The sequence below is a fragment of the Cervus elaphus genome, chromosome X, assembly GCF_910594005.1.
Source record: "Cervus elaphus chromosome X, mCerEla1.1, whole genome shotgun sequence".
Classification (NCBI taxonomy): Eukaryota; Metazoa; Chordata; class Mammalia; order Artiodactyla; family Cervidae; genus Cervus; species Cervus elaphus.
The window spans coordinates 79,144,068-79,152,557 of NC_057848.1; the positions used below are offsets into that span (position 1 = coordinate 79,144,068).

Below are 8,490 nucleotides of genomic sequence, written 5' to 3' on the forward strand. Positions count from 1 at the left end.
TCTTTTTTCTATGTAATAGTAGGTTTTAAAAATGAAAGTTAAAGGAGTAATAAATAACTTAAAAATAAAAAAATTAAAAAATGATAGTAGTATAATATATCTAAGAATTTCTCTGGAGCTACTGAGGGCAGTGTGGGGTCAGTTAACTTCCTTTTCCAGCTTATGGTTCTCCTCAAGGTCTATAGGTCCCCTCCAATGTAGCCAATGCATGTGTACTCAGTTGCTAAGTCGTGTCTGACTTTTTGTGACCCCATGAGCTGTAGTCCATGGGGCTCCTCTGCCCTTGGAATTTCCCAGGCAAGAATACTGGAGTGGGTTGACATTTCCTTCTCCAGGGGATCTTCCCAACCCAGGGATCAAACCTATGTCTCCTGCACCTCCTACACTGGCAGACAGATTCTTTATCACTGAGCCATTGTGGATGTCATTGTGGTATATAGATATCTTGAGTGAATTCTTAGCCAAAGCCTCCCTATTCCTCTGGCACTTTCCCCAGTTTTCAGGACAATATGCACATCCTAGAAGATGAACAGGGTGGGAAGAGATATTCCTGAGATGAGTTTCTCTGTGAGGTGGGAGGAGGGGGATTTGGCCCGAGGGTTTTCCTCACTCATATTTTGTCTTACAGGGTAGAAGGAAGGCCTGGCTGATGATCCTCTGGGGTGGGTGTTGGCAGTGAGAGTCCCTCAGAGGTAGTCATATCTGCTTGGAAGGCTGGGTAGTCACTTGCTCTGTCATAGACCGAAAACTATGGAATGAACAGCAGTGGTCCTCTATTTTTGACATCTTTTATTATTGACCTGTATATGTTGGGTATTAACTTGATAGAGACTGTGGTAGTAGCCACATTCTACTAGTGGGTGTTCAAATAATATGCCACATAGCTCACATAGTAGTTTCTAAGGGTCAGAGCCCCTAGGTGATAGTGACTTCAGCCAGCACAAACTTCAGGTTGAAGTGCTTTTTCCTAGGCACTTTATAGATCTCAGGTTGCAGAATCCTGGCTCAGACATCTGCATCAATAAGAGATGACTAGGAAGGACTTATGGACACCTGTAGGCATCCCGAGGGTTTCTAGAAATATTCTGTAAAAGGCTGAACTTTCTATATTCAAACAGGTAGAAGCTGAGAGCTATTGTGACTTTGGTAAGAGTATTAATATGGCCTCATTTGTATTCACCAATTGACAAAGGCCAAAACATTTGGGTACTAGAAGGATTTTCAGCAGTGGAAAGACTTGGTTAAATTTAAGATTTCAGATACTCTGATGTTAGTGTAGAAATGGGATAGGAGTTTTGCAGAAGCAGCAATTATGAAGGGATTATGGTAGTGTTCTGGTGCTAAGTGATGAGGGATGGCATTAAGACAGTGAAAGAAGCAATGGGATGGAGGGGAGAGATTTGAAAAAAATAGTTCTGAGAAAGACTCAATAGAACGTGTTTATTTTGATAGAGAAGATAAAGGAGAAGGAGAGGCCAAAGGTAACTCTCCAGGGAAAAGAGAGTTTTGTGAATGAGAGAAGAGGTCAACCAAGTCATTTCCATGATGAAGTCAAGTAAGAGAATAAGTAATACATGTCCACTTAATGGGGAGATTAGGAAGTCAATGGACTTCTGGTGCTTTTTATCCAATGGTCCATTCACTCCTGGCTCTTATTCTTCCTTTATGCTTATTTCTCATGTTCTTGGCCTCATAGAAGTTATACAAGTTGAGTCTGCCTTTTTGTTTTGACCTTTCCTAAAATCAACCCAGATATTCATGACCCAGATAATCACTCACATAGAGCCAGACATCCTGGGATGCGAAGTCAAGTGGGCCTTAGGAAGCATCACTATGAACAAAGCTAGTGGAGGTGACAGAATTCCAGTTGAGCTATTTCAAATCTTGAAAGATGATGCTGTGAAAGTGCTGCACTCAATATGCCAGCAAATTTGGAAAACTCAGCAGTAGCCACAGGACTGGAAAATGTCAGTTTTCATTCAAAATCCAAAGAAAGGCAATGTTAAAGAATACTCAAGCTACTGCACAATTGCACTCATCTCACATGCTAGCAAAGTAATGCTCAAAATTCTCCTAGCCAGGCTTCAACAGTACATGCACTGTGAACTTCCAGATGGTCAAGCTTGACTTAGAAAAGGCAGAGGAACCAGAGATTGAATTGCCAACATCCGTTGAATCATCAAAAAAGCAAGAGAATTCCAGAAAACATCTATTTCTACTTTATTGACTATGCCAAAGCCTTTGTGTGGATCACAACAAATTGTGGAAAATTCTTAAAGAGATGGGAATATCAGACCACCTTGCCTGCCTTCTGAGAAATCTGTATGCAGGTCAAGAAGCAACAGTTAGAACTGGACATGGAACAACAGACTGGTTCTAAATAGGAAAAGGAGTACATCAATGATGTATATTGTCACTCTGTTTATGTAACTTATATGCAGAGTACATCATGAGAAATGCTGGACTGGATGAAGCACAAGCTGGAATCAAGATTTCCAGGAGAAATATAAGTAACCTCAGATACACAGATGATACCACACTTATGGCAGAAAGCAAAGAAGAACTAAAGAGCCTCTTAATGAAAGTGAAAGAGGAGAGTGAAAAAGTTGGCTGAAAACTCAACATTGAGAAAACTAAAATCATGGTATCTGGTCCCATCAGTTCATGGCAAATAGATGGGGAAACAATGTAAACAGTAACAGACTTCATTTTTTTTTTGGGGGGGGGGCTACAAAATCACTTCAGATGATGACTGCAGCCATGAAATTAAAAGACACTTGCTCCTTGGAAGAAAAGGACAGGATATTAAAATGCAGAGACATTACTTTGCCACCAAAGTTCTGTCTAGTCAAAGCTATGGTTTTTCCAGTGGTCATGTATGGATGTGAGAGTTGGACTATAAAGAAAGCTGAGTGCTGAAGAATTAATGCATTTGAGCTGTGGTGTTGGAGAAGACTCTTGAGAGTCCCTTGGATGTCCAACCAGTCCATCTTAAAGGAAATCCCTCCTGAACATTATTTGGAAGGACTGATGCTGAAGCTGAAACTCCAATACTTTGGCCACCTGATGTGAAGAACTGACTCATTTGAAAAGACCCTGATGCTGGGAAAGATTGAAGGTGGGAGGAGAATGGGATGACAGAGGATGAAATGGTTGGATGGCATCACTGACTCAATGGATGTGAGTTTGAGCAGGCTCTGGGATTCGGTGGTGTACAGGGAGGCTTTGCGTGCTGCAGTCCATTGGGTCACAAAGAATCAGACACAACTGAGTGACTGAAATGAACAGAACTAAAAGCTAAACTCCCAACTAAATCTTTTCAGCCCTGGGTCCAATTCCTTTAGGACTCCCCACTTTGCTGACTTTGCTCACTTTGCTGACAAAGGTTCGTATAAGTGAAAGCTATGTTTTTTCCAGTAGTCATGTATGGATGTGAGAGTTTGAACCATAAAAAAGACTGAACATTACATTTAATAATCCATATTTCTCTTGAGAGAAATATGGATTATTAAATGTAACAAAATTACTAAAAATGGGAAAAAGTTTCAAAAGACTGGTTGTCTTCTTGGGCCATTTTTAGGGTTCATCTTTTCTCTTCACCAAAACCCAAGGAAGTAGCACAAGTTGATTTGGGAGTGATCAGTCCAAACCAGAGTTCATAGTGGACCTTAAGGGAGCAACCATCAAGATGGCTTCTAAAGGTAAATCCAGCAAAAAGAATGTATTTGAGCTGAAAACCCGTCAAGGAACAGACTTGCTGATTCAGTCTGACAGTGACACTCTTATAAATGATTGGCTTAATGTTCTCAGTAGTACTATCAGTAATCAGACAGTAGAACCCAATGAAGCAATCAAACAGGAGATACCAGATTCACCAGGAATTGAAAAACTTGATAAAGAAAAGGACCAGAAGAAGCCAAAGAAACTTCTTTCCATGAAAGTATCTAGTATAGATTCTTCAGAACAGGGTAAAAAAAAAACAAGAAAAACTTAAAGAAGTTTCTTACACAATGCCCCACTTTGCAAGCTGTTCGTGAAAAAGGTTCTATTAAAGATCAGGTATTTGGAGCTAATCTTGCTAATCTGTGTCAGAGAGAGAATGGCACAGTGACAAAATTTGTGAAATTATGCATTGAACGTGTTGAGCAATATGGGCTGGATGTTGATGGGATTTACAGAGTTAGTGCAACCTAGCATTGATCCAGAAGCTGAGGTTTGCAGTCAAGCATGATGAGAAATTGGACTTGAAGGATAGTAAATGGGAAGATATTCATGTCATCACTGGAGCCCTCAAAATGTTTTTTTTCGAGAATTACCAGAACCTCTCTTTACACTTAATCATTTTAATGATTTTGTTGATGCAATTAAACAAGAACCGTGACAGCGTGTCTCTGCTGTGAAGGACCTGATCAAACAGTTGCCAAAGTCAAATCAGGACACAATGCAGATTCTGTTCAGACATCTCAAAAGAATTATAGAAAATGGAGGAAAAAACTGAATGACCTATCAGCATAGCGATTGTTTTTGGTACCACTCTGCTCAAGCTAGAGAAGGAGACTGGTAACATAGTGGTCCACACCGTCTACCAGAATCAAATCATAGAATTAATTCTTCTTGAGAAAAATTCCATCTTTGAATGCTGACACTTACTGAAGACAACCTGTGGAATAGAAGCTGGATTTCATCAGATTCCAGATCCTCACACCTGAAGTATTGTATGTTTGGACCAAGCAGTGACTCTTTTCTTCTGCACTTTTCTGAGGGATCAGAAGGGAACAGAAGGGTCCAGATGTGTGTTATTTGCTGCTTTGTTGCAAGTTGATAAACCCGTGTGTACTTTTGAATTAATTTTATCCTGAATGTTTGCATTTCACACTCTGAATTTCATTAAAAAAAAAAAAAATTTAAAACCAGCAATTCTAACCAGTCATATACACTGGGTAATTTGGTAAGAATATATTTTTTTCTCCTCAAACTGGATAATGTAGACTTTCTTCTCACGATTTGATAGATTCATTACTTGATAGAACAACACTTACAATCAGTTATTTTGAAAATGCTCCTGGGCATTTAAAACAAAGTTAAGTATGTCTGTTTTGAAACCTGTGTATTTCTTTTCCAGGGTTTCTGCATGCAGTGGCAGTCTGAGTGCTAGGACCCATTACAACCCAGACAGCATCCCTTGATGAAGGTTGGCTGTCTTCACTGTGTAACATAGCAGCACACTAATAGTATTTAAAACACTGTGATATACTAGAATTGAATTTAGCATAAGCCAGTTCAGGGTATTTTGGGGCTGTCTATACTACACTGACTTGTATCTAGCAATCCTAATTCTCTCTAGTGCCATATTGAGTTCTTGTTATGACCCTGTGGAGAAACGAACTTTCTTTGATATAAGTTCAGGCTGAAGACTGTCTTTCAGCTTATGTATATAATTGTGCTGTATAGTCTCAGAGTACATTCTAATCCTTTGTTTCTAATCACGATACTGGTAATTCTTCTCCATGAATGTTAGGTTTCCTCCAGAAGTAGGCCATTATTTGAGGAAGTTAACTGTGTGCACTTTTAGATTTTAATTACATTTACAGCAATCACTGTAATGCATGTGGTACTGGAAAAATGATGAATAGACTTGCTAAATGGTAAATGAACTAAAAGAGGAAACTTTTAGATTATTTAATATGTACAGAATACGTTAGAAAAATGTATTACAGAATTCAAGCTCTGCAGTATGAATAGTGGAAACCCATATGTAAATTACATGGAGGTCGGATTGAAAATGGCATTACTAAAACTGAGAATTTCTTTTTTACATTACTAATGTAGATCAGTTTGTATAATAAAACAAGGTTTGAAAAGTTTTGTTACAGAGAGCATGGTCTGCTGAAGATTTTTTAAAATGTATTTTTCTAGATTAAGTGCTGTAAATGAAATGTCTAATCCGAATAAAGAAAACTATAGGAAGTTTAGAAATTTTTTCTGTTGGAAATGTGCATTTTGGTTTTTAATTTTGTTTTCTTTTTGCATTTACTGGCACGTTTTTATACTACCTCATTTTTATTTTTTTTATTTTTTATTTTGTCCATTTATTTTTCTTAGTTGGAGGCTAATTACTTTACAATATTGTAGTGGTTTTTGCCATACATTGACATGAATCAGCCATGGATTTACATGTATTCCCCATCCCGATCCCCCCTCCCACCTCCCTCCCCACCCCATCCCTCTGGGTCTTCCCAGTGCACCAGCCACAAGCACTTGTCTCATGCATCCAACCTGGGCTGGTGATCTGTTTCACCCTTGATAATATACATGTTTTGATGCTGTTCTCTCTAAACATCCCACCCTTGCCTTCTGCCACAGAGTCCAAAAGTCTGTTCTGTACATCCGTGTCTCTTTTTCTGTTTTACATATAGGATTATTGTTATCATCTTTCTAAATTCCATATATATGCCTTAGTATACTGTATTGGTCTTTATCTTTCTGGCTTACTTCAGTCTGTATAATGGGCTCCAGTTTCATCCATCTCATTAGAACTGATTCAAATGAATTCTTTTTAATGGCAGAGTAATATTCCATGGTGTATATGTACCACAGCTTCCTTATCCATTCGTCTGCTGATGGGCATCTCGGTTGCTTCCATGTCCTGGCTATTATAAACAGTGCTGTGATGAACACTGGGGTGCACTTGTCTCTTTCAGATCTGATTTCCTCAGTGTGTATGCCCAGAAGTGGTATTGCTGGGTCATATGGCAGTTCTAATTCCAGTTTTTTAAGAGATCTCCACACTGTTCTCCATAGTGGCTGTACTAGTTTGCATTCCCACCAACAGTGTAAGAGGGTTCCCTTTTCTCCACACCCTCTCCAGCATTGATTGCTTGTAGACTTTTGGATAGCAGCCATCTTGACTGGCATGTAATAGTACCTCATTGTGGTTTTGATTTGCATTTCTCTGATAATGAGTGATGTTGAGCATCTTTTCATGTGTTTGTTAGCCATCTGTATGTCTTCTTTGGAGAAATGTCTGTTTAGTTCTTTGGCCCATTTTTTTTTATTGGGTCATTTATTTTTCTGGAGTTGAGCTGCAGGAGTTGCTTGTATATTTTTGAGATTAATCCTTTGTCTGTTGCTTCGTTTGCTATTATTTTCTCCCATTCTGAAGGCTGTCTTTTCACCTTGCTTATAGTTTCCTTTGTTGTGAATACCTCATTTTTAAAAAATCAAGTGAATCTGATATATCCTGTGGAAAATATGTCTCCCTCATTTCAACACCTTTTCTGCTCTCTGCCACACCAGTGCCCTCCCCACCCCCTCCCCCTTCACTCTGTTTTTTCATCAGTATTTGAAAGTGAATGATTTGTAACCAAGACTCACTCTTTTTCTTAGGACTGCATTTACAACTTACAGATTTGTTTTCTTGGGAACAAATATTTTTTGTATGACGTATGACCTGTCTAAAAACCTCTCGCCTGAGTTTTGTGGTAAAAGTACTGCTTGTTGTGATCTTATTAAATTGATAACAAACTAAGCTACTTGACAGCAATGGGGAAGCAGATTATCTTGGGCAGGGAGAAAAATCCCCCAAATGAGAATGTTTATATTTGCCTAAAGATGTCCATAATAATATATAATATGCCCTAGGCCTGGCCTGTGCAGTGATTGTATGCCAGGAAAACAATTAGATGTGAATCAGTGATGTTCTTTCTTTTGGTAGTTACAACATATCAAAGATTAAAACTGTCCTGTGTTTCTTGTTTCAAAGTGCACATGTGTGTATGTGAAGTCTTAAATGTTTTAATAGTCCATGGCTAATCATCTTATTGAAATATTGTATGTACAGTGAGATCAATGTCTTATGTTTTCATCCTCTGTGAATTAAAAATTCTCACTTGTTTTGTCATAACAAAACCAATAATATTTTCCTGTCTTGACAGCTTGATTTTTAGTAGAAAATATATTAAAGGCTGAAATTAAAAAAAAAAAAGAAGACTGAATGTTGAAGAATTGATGCTTTTGAACTGTGGTGTTGGAGAAGGCTCTTGAGAGTCACTTGTACAGCAAGGAGATCATACCAGTCAATCCTAAAGGAAATCAACCCTGAATATTCATTGGAAGGACTGATGTTGAAGTCAAAGCTCCAATATTATGGTCACCTGATGCGAAGCGCTGACATTAGAAAAGACCCTGATGCTGGGAAAGACTGAAGGCAGGAGGAGAAGGTGAGGACTGAGGATGAGATGGTTGGATGGCATCACTGATTCAGCGGACATGAGTTTGAGCAAGCTTTGGGAGATGGTGAAGGACAGGGAAGCCTGGAATGCTGCAGTCCATGGGGTCACAAAAAGTTGGATATGACTGAGTGACTGAACAGCAACAAGGTGACAGAATAGTTGCTCATCTAGTTCATACTAATGGAATCATATTTATTGTTCCCAGGAATACAAACATTTCTAAAGGTGATCTTAGGGATACTCATTCAACCTGAAGAAT

General features: G+C 38.7%; 1 pseudogene; it reads left to right on the forward strand.

Moving 5' to 3' along the window:
• The first annotated feature begins 509 nt into the window (after positions 1–509).
• LOC122690388 lies at positions 510–4,643 on the forward strand (annotated as a pseudogene).
• The last annotated feature ends 3,847 nt before the right edge of the window (positions 4,644–8,490 follow it).